This window comes from Lagopus leucura, unplaced genomic scaffold (genome assembly GCF_019238085.1).
Source record: "Lagopus leucura isolate 7727_CA_CO unplaced genomic scaffold, USGS_WTPT01 Super-Scaffold_100009, whole genome shotgun sequence".
NCBI classification, from domain to species: Eukaryota; Metazoa; Chordata; class Aves; order Galliformes; family Phasianidae; genus Lagopus; species Lagopus leucura.
In genome coordinates, this window is record NW_024962266.1 from 40,246 (window position 1) to 49,925 (window position 9,680).

The 9,680-nt window shown below is 47.9% G+C and overlaps 2 long non-coding RNA genes across 2 annotated transcripts; one reads left to right on the forward strand and one right to left on the reverse strand.

The window, feature by feature from the left end:
• Positions 1–2,958: 2,958 nt before the first annotated feature.
• Positions 2,959–3,685, reverse strand: LOC122181599. Its single transcript, XR_006179494.1, has 2 exons — positions 3,605–3,685; positions 2,959–3,148 (listed from the first exon to the last, which is right to left on the reverse strand). It is a non-coding gene; the product is annotated as an uncharacterized LOC122181599 (long non-coding RNA).
• Positions 3,686–3,833: 148 nt separating this feature from the next.
• On the forward strand, positions 3,834–5,855 carry LOC122181408. Its single transcript, XR_006179418.1, has 2 exons — positions 3,834–3,918; positions 5,124–5,855. It is a non-coding gene; the product is annotated as an uncharacterized LOC122181408 (long non-coding RNA).
• Positions 5,856–9,680: the final 3,825 nt, after the last annotated feature.

The following is a 9,680-nucleotide window of genomic DNA, read 5'->3' on the forward strand; positions in this document are numbered from 1 at the left end:
CTATAAGAATGGAAACATCCTCAGCTGTTTGAAAGAGACCGAGTTTCTAAGGTTTGTGTCAGCCAGGGAAATCCATCCTCTGTGGCCAAATGCAAATTGCAGCACAATCCCAGGAGCCCTCAGAAATGGAAGTCATAGCCCTGGCAGCTTTCGAAACACTGTTTTTCAGCAGCATAGAGTTCATGCTTTCAGTGTGCTTGTACCTCCTTCTAGCGTTCAAGCCTGTGCGTAACATCTTCAGTTCACCCCTGTCTTTCCTAAACAGGTCTCGTGTTAACTCAGGATCTGGAGGTGGCAGAGCACACCCCTCTCGTGTCTTTCTCCTGAGTAGTTTTTGAGAGACAGCACATGGGCACCCCTACAAGAAGTCTCAGAATGTTTCCTTCTGACGCTGCTATTATGGAAGTAAGAATACATTCCTGGCTCCATTTTGCTTTTGTGCCAGAAGGCAGACATTTAAGCTACTCAAGTCACTTTTCCACAAAATGCCCACAGAAAGAAGGCATCCAACATCTTTCTGTAGCTACGGAGACTCTGACTTCTTAACCCTTTCCATGTATGTTTTACTGTCTATTTCCAAATTTAAAAACAGCAACTGTGAATTTTTGCAGAAAAACATACCACAAATCCTGAAGTGTGGGCCAGTGAGGAGTTTTATCTATCTTCTCCCTGATGCCTTTAGTCTTCAGTATAACAAACACATTCTATGACTGTGCTTTAAGACAGACTCCCTTGAGAATTTTAGTTGTGCTTGTTTAGTGCTCATAAAACCAGCTGTGCAGGTGCTGCTTTCCTCCCCATTGTGAGGGGATTGCTGTCAGGAGCCAAGCAGTTATCCCAGGCACATCCAGCAAGGAGCTGCTGTGGCACGATGGGCGTGTGGAACAGCTGTCTTCCAACCTGTCCTCTGCAGCAGTTAGCATTCTGTAAGCTATTCTTCCCCAGCTTGCAGAACAAGTATCAAAAATTGATACTCTTTTGTGAAAGAATAAATGGGTCTTTACAAAAAGGCAGTGTGACATTCCTGACTGCAGACAAACAACAGCACAGATGCCTGCCATCTCTGCAGTAAAAGCTGGACTTAATGAAGGAGCTTATCCATCTGTGTTGGGCAGCAGAATCAGGGCAATGCTCTTCAGGTCTTTGTTTTCCTGCTAAGAATTTTGTACAGCTGACTTCACCTGCCTTTCATTCCTTGCCATCTCTCCCTTTTTCTTCTAAGGCAGCCTTGGAAGGAAAATGATTTCTGAGAAAGACTTAGAACCATAGCATGCATAAACTAGTTTTGCTTTTGCAAACAGCTTAGTTTCAGACTAAATTGGACATGGTAACAGCTTTAAAAACAGTTTGAGCACAGACTAAATTGGACATGATAACAGCTTTAAAAAGAGTTTGAGCACACTTAATTAACAGCTATTGCTAACTCCATACGGTGAGCATCTTGCATACTGCTTGAAGCCTGCTTGAAAAACAAACCCGTAATGTACGGTAAACACAACAGGCATGATGTGTCCTGATTAAAAAACAAAAACAAAACAGCAAAAAAAAAAAGGGCAGGTGCCTGTATCACATGTCTGTGGCTGCAGAGGATCTTCCAAAAGGAGAATAAGGCAGTAGAACCTTATGCTCACACTGCGTACAAATGCTACAGGAGCAGAAACAAACCGGGAAGCTCTGGGTTCCTCCTGGAAGGCAAGACTGCACAGAGAAGCACCAGCTGTGTTTGGCAGTGCCCTCCACCCTCAGATTTCCGGCTCCCCTGCTCCTCATCCGATCCCACTGCTGAGCCAGGAACGAGCTGCCCAGTGCTGCAGAGCATTGTGCAAAGCCACACCGGGACCTCCTCCCCTTCCTCTCCTGCAGCTCAGTGTGCAGCCTCACCTCCTCCTCTGGCAGAGCTGCTGATCCCACATGTGGCATCAGGATGCTCCTCTAACCCAGAACTCCTTCCCACCCTGCCAAGAAAAAGCAAACCAAACCTCCACCACCAGCACGGCCCTGCAGTAGGGAATGCACACAGCTTCACGCTGCTCCCCTTCCCCTTGTCCTACCTAAGAGACCAAAGGAGCACTGATTGGTACAAAATACAGTAGTGTCACTTTAAAATGCAAGTTGTGTTTTCATGGACAGAGGTATTACAGCCCAAAGGTTGTAATAAAGTTCATATAAAGGAGGATAAAATACAGGTGTTCCATACACAAAAGCAAAGAGGAAAGGTTGTGAGGGGGTTTCCCAATGAGAAGTACAATTTCGGAAAGGGACACATAAAGAGAACATAGAGGGACGTTGAGGCAAAGCTAACAATGACTGCTGCAAAACCAATGTTACAGAGAGAGAATTCACTGCCAGGAGTATCTCACAGTCCAGTGATAAAGATTCACAGCACTGGCTGCAAGGTTGTGTTTTAATTAAAAATGCTAATTGAAAACAATCTGGATTTCTGAGCTAATTGTACTTTTAGTAGGGGGGATCACTAAATGGTACTGCAAAAGAGGGGTGCAACAAGGGGCACAGTAATGGGGGCTTGTATACAAAGGAAGCGATGCAAAGCCTCGTGCAAACTGGAGGGCTGCAAGGGATGGCAGGCTTTTGGGGTAAAAGCAACAAAGGGGGAGAGGGAGGCACAAGAAGGGGAAGCAGGAATGGGAACTGGTTAGGGGAGGAGGAGGAAAGCAGTGTGGCTGAAGTGTTCAAGATGCGATGGTGTGTTTGCATGGCAGGTGGAAGGGTGGTGGGCTGTAAATGTGTGTGTGGCACAGGAAATGGAGCGGAGTGCAGCGGTCAGGTCCTCCCTGGGCAACGTCAGGTGTCAGCAACAGCAGGAGCACTTGGAGCACTGCCTTCAACAAAAACAGTGCCAGGATGGCAGCTTGGTGGTCTGAAGCTGCATAGTTTCTACTCTGGACCGGTAGTAGTGCAGTAGCTCATGGAATGCCACTGGACAAATCAGGCCGTGTGCTCTTTGTCAGTCTCTAATTGCGACTATTTTTTATTGACCACAACCAAATTTGGAGTGCCAAGTAGGGCGGCATTCGGAACACTGCCCTGTAACACCACGCACTGCAGCTGCTGCCTTCTGCTGCTCTTCCTCTCAGTCCTTCAGCTGCAGCTTCTGCATAATCTCCACAAGGCTGTTCATTGCGGATCACTGGAAAGAAAGAAAACAAGTATAGAAATAGGACAGAAACAATCTAGGGAGATCTCATTAAGAAAGTCTGATCAGTAAACCTTCCACAACAGCCCCATGTGGAACAGCATGTTCCTGACATTCAGGTCGCTGACATTACTTCCCAGAACAGCTGCCTATGGTAAGATTCATGCTCTGCTGGGGGAACGAGGTTTCTAAAGTCACAGTGCCCGACATGGCAAGGCTCTTTATCACAGCAAAACCCTTCAGCCATTACCAATAGTGTCCTTCTCAAGCCGGAGGAAGGCATCCAAGCTCTCCTGGGCAGCTCTCACTGACAGCTGATTTCCTCAAACACACAGCTGGGTGTTTTTCTATTACATTGCTTGCCCTGGGACTCTGCAATAACTTTCATGTCTGACAGACGGAGGCACTGAGCACAGCAAGAGCCGTGTCTTGCGCTCACCAAGGACTCACCTGCGCATGTGCAGCGGCAGCTCTCAGAGAAATCTTCAGTTCCACGCTCCTCTCTTTTTGTCGTTGTCTTCTCAGCCAATCGGAGCAGGAGGCGCTACTGCTGACCAATAAGAGAATGGAGGCGGGCCGGAACTGCTGCTGACCAGTGAGAGGCACGAACTGACCGGAAGTTCCTCTAACCAATGAGAGGCCGGGGGCGGGGCGAAGCGGCTATTGGGGACGGGCAGCCTCGGGATGCTCTCTGTTGCCATAGGGGATGGGATTGGGATCGGGAATATGGGAATGCAATTGAGATGAGGGATTGAGATTGACAGGTGAGTGATGGGCTTGGGATGAGGGACTGGGAATGAGATTTGGAATTGGGATTGGGATGTGGGATATGGGATGTGGGATTGGGGTGTGGAATGTGTGATTGGGATGTGGGCTGTGGGGGTATGGATATGGGATGGGATATCAGGAATTGGGATATATATGAGATGGACTTTGGATATGGGATGGACTTGAAATGGATATGGGATCATAGAACCGTGGAATCACTCAGGTTGGAAAAGAGCTTCAAGATCATTAAATCCAACCACAACCCAACCATACAATCGATCTGGTCTGTGCAGGTCCCTCTGCAGCGCCTTTCCCTTCGGCAGGTCAGCTCTCCCTCCCAGCCTTGTGCCAACTGTGAATGCACTGAGGGTGCCCTTAATCCCCTCATCAAGATCATTGATAAATGTGTTCAATAGAAGTGGCCCCAGCACTGAGCCCTATGGGGCAGCACTGGTGATCGGCCGCCAGATGGCAAATCCTGCTGTGTGTACAGAGTTGGTTGGGTCCCTGTCTGAAGACAAAACTGGCAGGAGCCAAACAGTGTGGGGGCAGAAGGGCTGTGGTGTGGGAGGTATCTTTATGCCTATCTGCACAGCAGGCCCAGCTGCCCCTGCTTCACCTCTCCATGGGAACTGCCCCTGCTAGAGTCTCTTCTGGCCACAGTGAGCCAGGATGATTCCCCTCCATCTGTCCATGCCTGCTGCCCATCCCCACAGCAATTCATGGGCAGCGCAGGAGAGCTGTGTGAAACGCCCTCTGCATCCCGCTGCACAAAGGACTGCAGGGAAAGAGGAGGGCTGGGGCTGCTGGTGGCAGCTAAGGGAGACCATGGGCCATCTCTGGTGCCCCATCCTGCCCCGGAGGGCATGGGGAGCTGGGGGGCTGAGATACGGCACAAATGACTGCAGGCAGAGATGTGGCAAAGGGAACACAAAGCTTTTAATAATGTATCATGGAAAACAATGAGTAACAGCAATGACAATAATCCTAAAATTCCCATCCACAATGGTTGATGGCCCAGATGACGTCTCATCCCACTGCCATGATGACTCCAGAAGATGGCTCGGTTCTGGAGGGGAGGGATGGGGCCACTGGCAGTTCCCCTGGAACACTGCCTTATGCTGCGGGGCTGGCAAAGAGCGCAGGGTTACAGGTAGCCATACTGGTCAGCTATGGTCATGTCTATCTCCCGCTGCACCAGGAACTGCACGGGGCCGATCTTCATCTACTGGGCCGCCCACTGCCGCTGCTGTGGCTTTCCTGCTGAGGAGCTCCTTGTGTTCTTCTGCAAGTGCCCCCCAGCATCACTGCTGTCTCCACTGGTCCGTTAGCCTGCACTTCCTTCCTTCCATCAGCAGCTGCTCCTACTCTGACCTTCATTCACACTGGATGCCGTCCACTTCTAGCACCAGCTGACCTGCGAGACAGAGAAAGGAAATGTGGCATTAGCACAAATGCAGAAGCCTGAGGCTGTGCCATCACCACATACTGCAGCCTTGGGAAGTCAGCTGCAACTGCAACCTTTGTCAGAATTAAAGCAGGCACCATAAATTAAGTGTGACTTCTGAACTGACGTAACTGACATGATGAACTGACAGAAATATCAGTTTTCTCACAAAAAGAAGGCATTTTCTCCAGGAAATCCCAGTTTTCTTCCAAATATCTCTAAAAAGAAACACCGGATTTCTCACAAGTATGAGACATTTTCTCAAAGAAATGCCAGGTTTCTCACAAAAATAAGACATGTTCTCCAAGAAATACCAGCTTTCTCACAAGAATAGCACATGTTCTCCAAGCAGTATCAGTTTTCCTTCAAAAAGACAGCATTTTCTCCAAACAATACCAGTTTTCTCACAAATATCCCTAAAATGAAATACCAGATTTCTCACAAAAATGAGACATTGTCTCCCAGAAATACCAGGTTTCTCTCAAATACACAACATTTTCTCCAAGAAATATCAGTTTTCTCATGAAACAAAGACATTTTCTCTAAGAATACCAGTTTTCAGTCCGAAAAGAAGGTACTTTCTCCAAACAATACCATTTTTTCCCCCAAATAGATGGCATTTTCTCTCAGAAATACTACTTTTCAATCCTAAATATCACATTTTTTCCCAATATTGTGACATTTTCTCCCACAAATACCAGTTTTTTTGCAAAATATATTATATTTTCTCCCAGAAATACCCATTTTCTCCAAGAAATATGTCATTTTCTTACTGAAATATGTCATTTTCTGCAAGAAATACCTGATTTCTCCCAAATATATGACTTTTCCACCAAAAGATACCAGTTTCACATAAGAAGTATGACATTTTCTTGCAGAAAAACATGCTTTTCCAAAACATTTGTCATTTTCTTCCAGAAATACAAGCTTTCTCCTAAAAATATATGAAACTCTCTCCCAGAAATGTTTTTTCTCCCAAATCTGTAACTTTTTCACCCAGTTTTCTCCCAAAGATATGACATTTTCTCTCAAAAATAACTGTTTTCTACCAAATATATGGCATTCTCTCCTAGAAATACCTGTTTGATCCCAAATATGTGATATTTTCTCCAAGAAATACCAGAATAGGAGCAGTTATTTGGGGCTTAGATATGAGGATGGGATATGGATTGGGGGCTGGGATGTGGGGCATTTACAGGTATTGGGGCAGAGATTGGGTCAGGAATGTGAATCTGGGATTTGCGGATTTTATGGGGCTGGGATGTGAGGATAGGATGAATGGTGGGGATGCGGCGCAGGGATGTGGGGCAGAGATTTCAGAATGGGATGTTGAGCTTGGATGTGGGGCAGGGATGTGGGGCACAGATATGGGACTGGGATTTGGGGCTGGGATGTGAGTATAGGATGAATGGTGGGGATGCGGCGCAGGGATGTGGGGCAGAGATTTCAGAATGGGATGTTGAGCTTGGATGTGGGGCAGGGATGTGGGGCACAGATATGGGGCTGGGATGTTTTGCAGGGATGTGGGGCTGGGATGTGGGTCAGGAATGTAGGGCAGGGATTTGTTGTTATGAGGCGGGAATGTGGGGCAATGATGTCGGGCTGGGATGTGGGGCAGAGATGTGAGGCAGCAATCCGAAGCTGGAATGTCCAGCACAGGGCCTGGATGGACCAGTGCACTGCCGGAATACAAGAAATACTGCTCAGAGCTACAGCCATGGAGCAAGGCATGAGAACCAAAGAGACCTCCGGAAGAAGAAAGAACTTCTGATGGCTCTGATTGGATAAGTGCCCACATGAGTGGCTAAGGAGTGTTTGTAGAATGCTCTGCTGGCACGGAAAGGTGGGTGGGAAAGTTGTAGGCATGGGTGGGAAAGCTAGAGAAAGAAAACTTGTGAAGGAATATAAGTGATGTGAGAACTTGTAATAAATGATTTGGATTGTTCACATCTGAGTCTGTGCATCAGATGCTGCATGCTGTGTTCCCAGCATATGTCAGGAAGTTGAAGTCCCCTGTGAGGACAAGGGCTGGCAATCACACAGCTGGCACACAGCTCCTGCCAGCTGCTCACAGAACTCCTCTGAATCTTTCTTCATCCTGGTTTGGCGATCTGCAACAGACACCCACCAGGATGTCTGCCCTGTCAGCCCTTCCCTTGATCTTTTCCCATAGGGATTCCACCTCATCATCCCCAGCCACAAGTTCAGCCACCTCTCCTTCCTTGCCTATCCTTCCTAAGAGTTTGTAGCCAACCATTGCAGCACTCCAGTCGTGGGAGCGGTCCCACCACGTTTCCGTAATGGCAGCTTGGTCATAGTTACCCTGCCACACAACTCTTCTTTTTGTTGCCCATGCTGTGTGCATTGGTGCAGATGCACTACAGCTGAGCCCCTTGCCTCACCCCTAATCCCATTACCGCTCCCCCAGGCTCATTTCTGGCTGGCCTGGTTTTATCCCCTTCCCCTTCATATCTACTTTAAAGCCCTCTCTACAAGTCCTGCCAGCTCCTGGGCAAGGATCCATTTCACTTTGGGACAGGTGATATCATCAGCAGCCCTCCTGCCAGGTGCCGAGCAGACCACCATAATCAAAGAACCCAAAATTCCTGTGTTTGCACCAGCCTATCAGTCATGTCTTTATATGGTTGATTTTCCTGCTCCTCTCAGGTCCTTCCCCGCCCCATAGGAATACAGGCAAATGCTGCCTGTATGCCTGCTCCATCAAGTAACCTCCCCAGTCCCCTAAAATCATTTTTCACAGTCCTCAGGCTTCTGTTGGTGACCTCATCACTGCCAGCCTGGACTATCAATGGAGGATTATAATCAGAGGCGTGGATCAGACTAGGCAGTTTTTTAGAGATATCCCTGACATCAGAAAATATCAGAGATATCCCTGATCCGGGCCCCAGAGAAGCAGCACAGCTCCCTGCAGGTAGGGGCAGGCCGACATATTGTGCCCTCAGCTCCTCTCAGCAGGGAGCCACCTGTGGCTATCACCCTCCTCTCTTTTCTGGAGGAGGCAGGTGGTCTTGAAGTGTGGAGCCGGCCGCCTGTCCTCAGACAAAGCTTGGAGGCAGTCCTCCCTCCTCATCCTCACTGCCACGAGTGAGTGACATTGCTGTGGTGTGCTGCAACTGCAAGGTATCTCCGTGTGCCACCACTGCAGTGAGAATGTCCAGTGGCACTCCAGAGGGAAAACCTGCACTGGATCATGAGAGCATCACAAAGGCAGGGGTTAAAGCTTTCCATCTTGGGACACTTCACTTTCACATAGATGCCGTGTTCAAAGCAGGGCTGTCTGGCTGTGGGTGGGTTTAGTAGAATCAAAGTAGCTGACGATTGGGAATATCTTCCATAGCAAGGCTGAAGGTATGCCACTTTAAGCAACATTCAGAAGGGTATCTTGAAGACAAGTGTAAGGACTTGCTAGCAGTGCAGTAGTTTGTGCTCACCAGCACTCCCCACCAAAGGGCTTATCGCGTTTCAGCAGTATGTCACGCTTGTTTATGTATGCATTGAAAATAATTTAATGTGTGTTAGAAAAGATCAGCTTTGCTGTAATCCAGATCATTTTCTGGGATTCATAAGACACATAATAACTAAGTAATTTATTTTTCAGAACTTCAAAAAGATAGTGGCTTTATTTGAGACTTGTAGGCAAAAATAAGTGGGAAGGAAAAAACTATGGGGTATTAACTACTCAGAAAAGTAATGTGTGCATAAATGGGAAATGCAGCAGAGACTACTCAGGATCAAAATGAACAAACTAGGCATTCTATTAAAAAAAAAAAAATGTTGCACAAGGAATTTCAGGATCTGCAGGGAGAGCTGCAGGCGCAGCAGGGTGCAGCCTTCTATTGATGGTAATAACCCAGCACAACAGCCAGACTGACAGGGCACCACAACCTTTCTGGGCTGATGCATGCTCCCAGAGCCAGGTGTCCCAAAGAGTGACAGAGCTGCCCAGATCCTTGGTTGTAGAGCCCAGGAAGTGGAAGGCAAGCCAGGGCATGAGGACAGAGGGATGTGTCACAGGTACAGGTGTTCAAGCAGCCAGACATGTTTGGAGAGGAAATTACCAGACAGAGAAGTGTCCAGGAATCTGAGAGAAAAACATCATGATGTCATATGAAGATGGTATCATGCGGTAACATGGGCAGAACAACAGCACTGCCTCAAGTCCCTGCAAAGGACAGAAGGTAAAGCAAGCTTCCAACCTTGAGGAGGCAGATGGCAAGATGGCAGATGGCAACACTTAGGATGGCGAGACTGAACCCTGGGCTTTGGTTGAAGCAGAGGAGCCTCCCCACA